The sequence below is a fragment of the Pinus tabuliformis genome, chromosome 7 (assembly GCF_031772625.1).
Source record: "Pinus tabuliformis cultivar Carrire ecotype Pingquan chromosome 7, CPIR1, whole genome shotgun sequence".
Classification (NCBI taxonomy): Eukaryota; Viridiplantae; Streptophyta; class Pinopsida; order Pinales; family Pinaceae; genus Pinus; species Pinus tabuliformis.
The window spans coordinates 1,945,534,160-1,945,544,425 of record NC_142293.1 but is presented as its reverse complement, the minus strand read 5'-3'; the positions used below and the strand labels follow the sequence as shown (position 1 = coordinate 1,945,544,425).

General features: G+C 40.7%; 1 pseudogene; it reads left to right on the top strand.

Annotated features, from left to right (window-relative positions):
* Positions 1 to 2,790: 2,790 nt before the first annotated feature.
* On the top strand, positions 2,791 to 4,007 carry LOC149256256 (putative cinnamyl alcohol dehydrogenase 1 pseudogene; annotated as a pseudogene).
* The last annotated feature ends 6,259 nt before the right edge of the window (positions 4,008 to 10,266 follow it).

Here is a 10,266-nt window from a genome sequence, read left to right as displayed (position 1 = left end):
AAAAATACGGCTTGAAGGCCTTAAACAACATAAATTTTCAAAAATCACCCATTAACTGGGCCATCAAAAACTGTCTCTCCTTCCACACTTTGCAGCATGAAAGTATTGTTCCCCTGGATCTGAGTGATGACAAAAGGTCCAGTCCACAGAGCATCAAACTTCCCATGATTGCCTTTCTTTTCCTTCAGTGCATCCCACTTAAGAACCAAGTCTCCAACTTGAAAACTGTCTATCTTTGCCTTTCTATCAAAGGCTTCCTTGATTCTCTTTTGATGTGCTACAAACTATTCAATCAACTGATCTCTGATTTGATGCAATTCTTCCAAGTCATTAATCCTCCTTGCCATGTCATCTTCCTCATTCTGCTCCTCCTATAAGAACTTTGCCACAAGGAGGGTCAACTGAATGGGGAATATAGCCTCAATGCCATATACCAGCCTAAATGGAGAATTCCCTGTGGATTTCTTGGTGGTCACACTATCAGCCCACAATGCATACTTCAGCTTGGAATCCGAGTTCCTTTTATTGTCTTCTAGTAGCATTTTGATTATCCTTATCAGGCTCTTGTTGGATGATTCTACTAGACAATTACCTTGAGGGTAATATGAGGTGGAATGTACCAGTTTAATGCCCATTGAGTCACACATGTCCACCAATTCTTTTGTCCTGAAAGCTACTGCATTATCTGTAACCAATTTGTGTGGACATCCAAACCTAGTGAAAATATTTTCAGTCAAAAACTTCATGACCACATGGTGATCAAATTTCCTAGTAGGGATGGCCTCAATCCATTTAGTGAAGTAATCAGTGGCTACTAAGATCCATCTTTGCTGGCCACTGGAATGTGGGTTAATTTCTCCAATGAAATCCAAACCCCACTGCTGAAAATGCCCACTAGCATGTATTGGCTTTAAGGGCAGGGAATTCAACTGCTGCTTTCCTTCAAATCTCTAGCACCTGTCACAAGATTTCACAAATGAAAAGACATCAGAAAACAAAGTGGGCCAAAAGTACCCAGCTCTAAGGATCTTGTGGGCTGTGGTTTTCCAATAGTGATGTCCCCCACATATGCTGGAATGGAACTGATGCATGACCTCTACGGATTTTTCTTTGTCCAGACATCTCAAAAGAATTCTGGAGGGGTCCCTCCAGTAGAGCAGGTTTTCATGGATGCAGTATGTTATCACTGAAATTTTGTTGCCAAAATTGCTCAGACTAGCTTAAGGATAAAGTGTTTCCGCAGCGCATATATCCTTTTAGCAGTTTCGCAGCGCAACATGTTTAGGCGATTTCGTAGCGCATAATTCATAATTTTGCACTGGCTGCGCTACGAAATTGGGGATTCGCTGATCTGAGACATCTTCGCTGGCGGGCTCGATCTTAGCTTCTTCTTCTTGATGTTTTTGTTGATTTTGTGATGGTTGCTTCAGCTCTTGCCCCTGTTGTAAAGATATACTCTCTTCTTCATGATATACTATCTCCCGAGGCACAGTTAACATTGTGCAGCTATTTCCAGGCTGCTGCTAGGAAGAGATCAAAAAGACACATGGCAGAGATAGGTGAGTTTGTGACAAATAGCAATGAAGGTGTTTTAATGGATGCATTAACTGTTTTCAACAGCGTATTTGAAAATGAAGGCATTGTGCATGAGTATTGGTAATGAACTGCGCAATGATATTGAGATCCACAATCAACATATACTCCCAAGCTCTCTAGATCTTCCAAATATTTGTGCTTCCATATACAGTGTGGGTTTTTGCAATTGACTACAGACACACAATTTCTCGGCTGTCAGCGGAGGATATGTTACCTTGGGGGCGTTGTTGAGTATATTTTACCATCAGTTTCTGTCTTGTTTGGAAAAGCTCAGAGACTAGAAGAATTTTCTATGCAACTACCAGAGATAATAATCACCACTGTGGACGGGAAGAGATGAATTATCAGTCCAGTTTAGGTAATTTCTATTATAAGCCCCTCATCCACGGCATGTAGCAAAATTATTTAATGGGTGTGAAGATTCGTGTAACCAGAGGCAAAACTTAAATTAGTGCTTTAATGGAATCCATCGAAGGACAGGGGACATCAAACAGGCTCGTATTGATGGCCATAGAATCATTCTAATTCATGCTCAGCGCCCTCCAAATCCCTTTCTCGCAGCTCGAAGACCTGGTTTCATGGTGCCAGCAGATGTATTGAATAAATTCAAAAACGATGTCAAGAAGTCTAGAAAGAAGATTTTGGCGGAAGCCACAGAAGTATGCAAAGTCAAAGATTTAACTGTGGAGACGGAGGCCAACACTGGAGATACCAGGGAAGTCATATGCAATGCGGCATTTCTTGTTGCATGCCCACCATCAGGCCTTTCTCCGCTTGTGACAGATCTTGTTATTGCAACAGCGGATTTTTAGAGAGATCTAGATAACTGGAACATCTGTCCGGTAAAAGGAGGGGTTAATGAAAGGAGTTGTTTCACTTATACATAATCCTGTGGATTCAGGGCAAACGGCTTGCTTGATTCCTGTAAGCTCGATAAGGTCCGTTGGACAGGTGTCACAACACAGCATTTAACAACACCATTTGTCGAGAAGGTGTATGAACACATTAAAGAGACTTTAATGCGAATATGCAATCATTGTTTGCCGCTGGCCCGAGTATAAGACTGCAATATCTGAAGATAAAGAAGGATGGCGCAATTCCTACGAAAGATACTGTCAATTCAGGGTTTCTTGATCTGAACACTCCAAACAATCTTTGTTTGGCACTAATTTTTCAAATGATCTTCATGACCAAATGTCGATGACAGAGAGCAAAAGTTGCTGCCGCAGAGACAAGGAGGCAAATGGCAGAGCTCGAAATAGACAAATTTCCTCAGTTAAGGTGGACTGTATTAGTTTGATGTTTTCTTCTACAAACGTTGTAACCGTGCTGGTTACATGCTCTAGCTATTGGCTTAGAGAATGAGGATTGTCATATAATTTCTGGTGCTCACTTAAAAGCCACGGTTCCAGAAAATAGCATTAGCAGAAGATGTAAACGTTGTTCCGCTTCATCCTTCTTCGACACCCACTTGTCTCCTTTCTATAGAATAGAACAGCTTAGCTTGGCCATTATTTCTTTTTCAGAAGACAATCCAGCTCCAAGTATGGTGGTAGAGAAGGTTTGATAGATACTGCTGTGAAGACCTTACGAATGAGGTTTTGGTTGATGGTTGGTTTCACACAGGTGACATTGGGAAGCTCGAGATCCATCAGGTGTTTTGTCACCTTACCAATTTAACCGAAGAGTCCCAGGCCTTGATGATATCTCATTAAAGATAACTCATTGTGGAGTTTGTTACGCCGATGTTGTATGGACCCGGAATGAACATGGTGATTCAAAGTATCCATTGGTGCCAGGGCATGAAATTGTTGGAATTGTGAAAGAAGTTGGCATTAATGTAGTCCATTTTAAGGTTGGCGATCATGTTGGAGTGGGTACATATGTCAACTCCTGTAAGCGGTGTGAATATTGTAATGAAAGAATGGAAGTCAATTGTGCAAAAGGGTCTATTTTCACCTTTAATGGTATCGATGTAGATGGCACAGTGACGAAAGGAGGATATTCTAGTCACATTGTTGTTCACCAAAGGTACTGCTTTAAGATACCAGACAATCTACCACTGGCTTCAGCTGCACCTTTGCTCTGTGCAGGAATTACTATTTGCAGCCCTATGATTCGTCATCACATGAATCATGCAGGCAAGTCTCTTGGAGTAATTGCTAGGAGGTATTGGTCATATAGCAGTAAAATTTGGAAAGGCTTTTGGATTGAATGTAACAATTTTGAGCACATCTGCATCAAAGAAGGATGAAGCATTGAGCATTCTTGGAGTAGATAAATTTTTATTGTCATCTGATAAACAGCAGACAGAGGCCATTAATTTGGAGCGCCTAAGAATAGACATTGAAGATTTGAAATTGGAAGCTGTGGAATCTTTGAAGGACTTTTACTATGCTGCAGTAGGGTAACATCCAATATTCCACCATCAGACTCAGAGATCAGTATGCTCGAAGGTAGCAGTTGCAAATTATGGTATCATGGCTTATATTTCGCAATCCATCAAAAAGGGTATCTTACAAAAGGTTTTATAAATAGCTATTTGTGTGTAGATATGTCTCATGAATTTAGGGCCTTGATAACCGCAGAAGACCAATCTCTTGCATTATTGCAACAAGGTGAAATTGTTTGGAGCAAATTCAAGACACAACACTCATTCCAATACTGAAGTTATCTCAGCTCTCAGGTTCTTCAAAAATAGTTCAGATAACTGATTATGCCCCTAGTGGTATTGAGCTGACAAGATCTTGATGCTGATTGCTTTCATTTCCAGATCATATATATCTCTTATCAAATAAGAGAAGTAGATGAGGACCAGGGACCATTAAAAATACAGTAGAATTTATTATGCATATTACAAGACTGTGTTTTTGAAATTACACAGCAGTTTCGTAGCGCGCTACGAAACTGCTGTAGGTGGTGATTTTAAACGCAGAGCTGCATACGAAAAGTTTTGGTTGGCACACCTGTCTACCAAGGAAGCCTCCAGCATATCAGGAGCATGGTGTTACCCTATTCTCTTGGGTTATTAAAGAATTAAAGTATCCACTGCTGTATACTCGGTGATGGGGGACCAGAACCGAAAATTTAGGGATATTTTCGGCCAATACAGAACAGATCAAAGCCTTCGGTATTCAAAGCCAGCATGGGACATTAATTGCCCATCTTATGCCATCTCATGCCATCTCAGCTGAACGAAGAGAAAGCCAGGTGTCAAAGCTGCAAGAAGGAATCTTCAACGAAGGAGATAGAATTAGAGTTATAATTAAATTAGGACTTTTTAGAACTTCAGTTAGTGCTGATTGTATTTAATAGGTTAGTTCAATAGCGGATAGGGGTAATCAATGGCAATCATCGAGCTCCCCTCATGCTGGAGGTGGCAGCTCTAAGAAGTTAGAAGTATGTGTCTATATAGAGGAGAATGATCGATGTAATATGGGTTGGATGTTTTTGAAAAAACAGAGTTTATATTGGCTTATGTAAAGACTTGTTACAATAATATAAAAGACTACTTTTTTCTTCTCAGGATTCATACTTTGTTCAGATGCTCAAGATGTATGTGGCTTTGTCTTACCCTTTATGTTTTACAGCTTTATAGATACACAATCACTCTGAATTCACCTAGCTGCTCAGACTTCCTGTGTGTATTTATGAGTTGAGGTTCATTGAGAAATGTTTTGAGTGTTTAAACATTATATGCCCTGACTTCCATGAATGAGTAGTTTTATGGTTTACTGAAATGGTGTTTGACTCCATGAGCCCAATGGAAGAAATCTTATGTTGTCTGTCCAACCAGCATGTTTATTAAGTTTTCATTTCAGGAGTCAGCCCTCTTAGTGTTAATCATAATCAATAGTTTGTTTGAGAGAGCCCTCTCAGGCTAGGGAGGCTAATCCTTAGTCAAGAGTCTGGTCTGAAATAGTTACATAGAGTCTAACTGATTAGCAGTCATCAGTACATGATTTTGTGATTACACAGTACTTGGCTGCTCTGAGCTTAATAGCCCTAGCTTGGCTTGAACTTAGGCCTGGAGGTATTTCTAGCTTCTACAAAAATTTAACTGTCATAGAATACCATCCACAAGAAGCTAGATTTTCAGGCAATGACTGGTCATTCCCTAGTTCAGCTGTTTCTTCTGCCTGTCCATCTTTTGAAATTGTGCTTATCCAATTCATGTCCAGCATGCTGCAGTTTTCTTCAGCCATCAGCTTGGCAAGGCCCTGACCTCTGACAAGCTTGGTGGGCTTCAGTTCTATGTTGAATTCAATCAGCTTTGCAATCCATCTTTCCCTTCTTCCATCAACATATGGCTGTGTTAGGACATCTTTTACTGAAGCAGAGGGCACATATGCAATCACCTTAGAGTGCAGAATGTATATTCTGAAAGCTTTTAAAGATTTGATCAAAGCATATGCTTGTTTTTCAATAATATCATACCTTAGTTTAGAATCCCTTAATGTTTTGCTGAAGAAGGCCACTGGATGTTCTGAACCTTCATCATTTCTCTGCAATAATAATGCTACAAGGGTTTCACCTGAGGCAAATGAAAATATATGGAACTCCTTGCTATAGTCTGGGCTGATTACAGTGGGAGCTTCCATAATGGCTCTTTTGATGGATTCAAAGGATCTTCTTGCTGCATCAGCCCATTTGATCTTTGACCCCTTTTTCAGCATGGAGGTGATGTGTTTTACGAATTCTGCAAAAGGAGGAATAAACCTCCTTACAAAGTTTATTTTTCCCAGAAAGGATTAGATGTCCTTTTTTGATCTTGGGACAGACAAGGTTTGTATTGCTTTCACTCTTTCTGGGTCAATTTTGACACCTGCAGTAGAAACAATGTGTCCTAACAGCTTGCCCTCTTCTAAAGAAAATTGAGACTTCTTAGGATTCACTGATATCCCAAACTTTTTGTACTTCAAGAACACTTTCTTCAAATGCTGCAAATGGTCTTGATGGTTGCTGGAGTATACTGCTATATCATCCAGATAGACAAGGACAAACTTATCCTTCTCTCCTACAAATGCTATATATTCGTAGCTCTCTGAAATGTGGCTCCGGCATTCATCAGCCCAAAAGGCATCTTGGAATACATAAAAGTGCCCCAAGGCGTGGTGAATGCAGTATTTTCTTGGTCATTTGGATGTACGACAACCTAGTTATACCCTGAAAATCCATCCAGGAAAGACATCACTTTGGCTCCTGAGACTTTCTGCAGCAAATGCTCCATCTTTGGCAGAGGATAGTTGTCTTTCTTAGAGCATTTGTTTAGGTTTCTGAAATCAACACACAGCCTGATTTCTCCACTCTTCTTCCTCACCACTACCAAGTTGGCTACCCACTTTGAATATCTCAGGGGAACTATGATTTTGGCAGCCAATAACTTCTTGATTTCTTTTTCAATCAGAGGGAGGAGCAAAGGATTTATGGGTCTCAGCTTCTGCTTGAAAGGAATAGTGTCTTTCTCCAATGGGATCTTATGCTGGATGATCTTTTTATCATAGGTTTTAAGGTCATTATATTCCCAGGCAAAGACATCAGCAAATTGCTTCATTAGGGTGCAGTACTCAGAACTTTGGGCAGCAGACAAATGGGTGGACAGATTTATATACTTTGGATGATCTGGACTCCCTATGTTATGCCTATGGACTGCAGACTGATCTTCTTTTTGGGTAGCCTTATAAGGCACATCATTTTGGTCAAACAGGTTTTCAAGAGGCACTAGCCCTTTAGGTATATGATTGCTAGGCAACTGTACAATGCTATCTCAACCAATTTTGTTCTTTAGCTTGGGCTGGGGACATTCCTCCAAGGCTTCATTCTCTTGATAAATTTGCATTTCAGAGAATTCATCAATGACTTGCAGAAACCTATTTACTTCATCATCATCCTCAAAGACTTTCCAGTGCTGGACATTATTAGGCAAGGATGGTCTATACTTTATCTGGACTTCATAGATCAGCTTAGGAGGCATGGGAGGGATGAACATGTTAGCAGACACAGCAAGGGAATCAACAAGCTGATTCTTGACTCTAGGAATATATGAGATACAAAAACTATCAAAAGATTCTTTGAGTCTCCATACCTCATCTCTGTACGATTTCAGCCTTGGGTGTCTTGCTTGGAACGTTTTGTTCACTTGCTGAATGATGAGATCAGCATCTCCAAACACCTTTATATTTCTGATTCCTTTGTCTTTGGTAGCGTTTAAGCCCAATATCAGAGCCTTATACTCTGCTATATTGTTAGTAACCTGAAAATTCAGCTTGAAAGACAGATGCGTGCTTTCTTGCTTTGGAGATACCAGCACCACTCCTGCTCCTACAGTGTCCCTCGAACATGCTCCATCAAAGAACATATCCCAGACCTGTGTCCCTTCTTCTTCCATGGCCTGGCCTACTAGTTTCTTGAGCTGCATCAAGGCCTTATGAGATTCTTCGATTTGGAGAATACAGGCTCCAAAATCAGTGTCCACAGCGTAAATGATATGATTAGATGGGTTCTTCTCATCACTGATGATATAGGCCAGCTGGGTTTCTCTGTACAGTCTTCTGCTTTCTCCTCCAAAAACTAGGACAGTGGCATAAGATAAGTCATTTTGTAATGTCCCACCCAATCTCTTAACCCACCCTCTAGAGAGTATCATACCAAACTTAGGGGGAACATCTGCTACCACAATATCCATCATAGAGCTCTTCATGGGCAGTTGAGTTAGGGTGATAGATAAATCTTTGATCAACCCCAAACATTTCACCTTCCTCGAATCAAAGGAGAATAAATCATAATAAGGTCTGGTAATATCAAGGCCTAACTCCTCCATGACAGCTTTAGGCATCAGATTATGGCTGGCACCAGTGTCCAGCAGACAATTGTGGAGGATTTTGTCATGAATGGTCAATGAGACATAAAATGATGGGGAATTATCATCAGCAGGTTCAGTCATTAGGCTAAGCACAACTGCAGGTTTATCATCTTGTAAATTTACATAGTCAGTGGAGGCTTGTGTGGCTTTCAGCTCAAGGGCATCAAGGATAGGCTTTCTAAAGACCTCACTCTTTACAAGTTCTATCAGAGGTACAGATATTTTCAACTTCTAGACTTCTGATTCAAAACTGAAAGGGGAAGGGGACTTGTCAGGGCCTCTTACCTCTTGAGCTGGTGCTTTGAGGATGATTGGATCAGCTGCTGGCTTTTTCTGTTTGCTGGCCTGTTGCTCTGTGGGGACGACAGCTCTTTGGGTAGGATTCTCTTTGACATTACCTACTCTTGACCTCAAATTATATCTTTGTTGATCTTCATTCTATAGAACAGCTTCTCTGTCCCACTCTTGATTGGCCTGGTCTCTAAGTAATGACTCTTCATATGCAGCTAGTGTCAAAAAGGCAGCACTGCCCTTGTATTCCATGCAGTGAATCTCATCCTCTTAATCTAGTTGTTCCTCCTCCATGACTACGTTCTGGAAGCGAATCTTAACCCTTTGTTCTTCACTAGCCTCTTTGCCTCTTTGAATGATCTACAATTGTTCATTTTCTCTTCTGAATGGATTAGGATTTCTAGGAGCAAATGTGTTTGGAAGCCTTGCTTTCCCAGAATTCTTCTCAACCTTCAGTTTGGATATTTCAGCAGCCAATGAATCTATCATTTTAGTCATTTTATATATTTTAGGTTCTGAAGATGAAGCAGAGGGAGAAGAAGCCTCACCTCTCTGCCTTCTTCTGTCAGCATGGCCTTTGAGTTTCTCTGCAGCCATGATATTTGATTCTACTTCTAAGGCTGCATCTTGCCTTTCAGCTAGAGTGGCACATATTCTTTCTCTCAATAGCAGGTAGAAATCAGAGTCAAAAGCATTGGCAGAGGTGAGTTTGGCAGAGGTGAGGGTAGGCTTTACTTCAGTTGGTATCTTGCTATACATACGATCAAGTCTTTTATTAAAATCAGACAATGATTCTCCATTTTCCCTCTTGAGGTTGCTAAACTCAGTATGGTAATATATCAGGTCTTTCTTATCTCCCAAATGCTTTTAAAACACATCATCTAAAGCCTCAATGTCTGCTATAGACCTAGGGGTCAGTTCTCTAAACCACTTTCTAGCCTCTCCATCAAGGCTTTAGACAAACACCCTCATCCACACATCATCTTCACTGATATCTAGGTTATCAACATAGCTATAAAAAGACTCAAGGTGTTCTTTAGCTGTCACTCCCTCTGTGCCAGTGAATTTGGGCATATATTTCTGATATTCTCCTGCAAGCATGGCATTCAAAGGAACGTGCAGGACTAGGGTTCCGTACCTAGCAGCTATGATTCTTTCCATTTTGGTAGGTGCTTGTTGACCTGCCATGATTGGGGTAGGTGAAGGAGTACTGGTCGTTTGAATGACAGAAGGTCAAGATATGAATGACAGGGCTAAAGGAAAATGATGAACTGTAAGGGAGGGTTTCTTTGGACTGAGGTCCAAAGGGGAACTTCTTGAATAAGGAGCTTTATGAATCTCTAGAAATATTTCTTCACTAATAGTACTAGGCTCTATACTTTCAACATGTGCATGCTCAGCTACAAGCCTTTCTTGCAGAGATACAAGAGATTGTTTAGACTTACCTGATCCTGATGCTCCTTTCTGTGATGTTTTTCTCTGCTTGAGAATCTTCTCAGGGTCAGGCACTGGGTCAA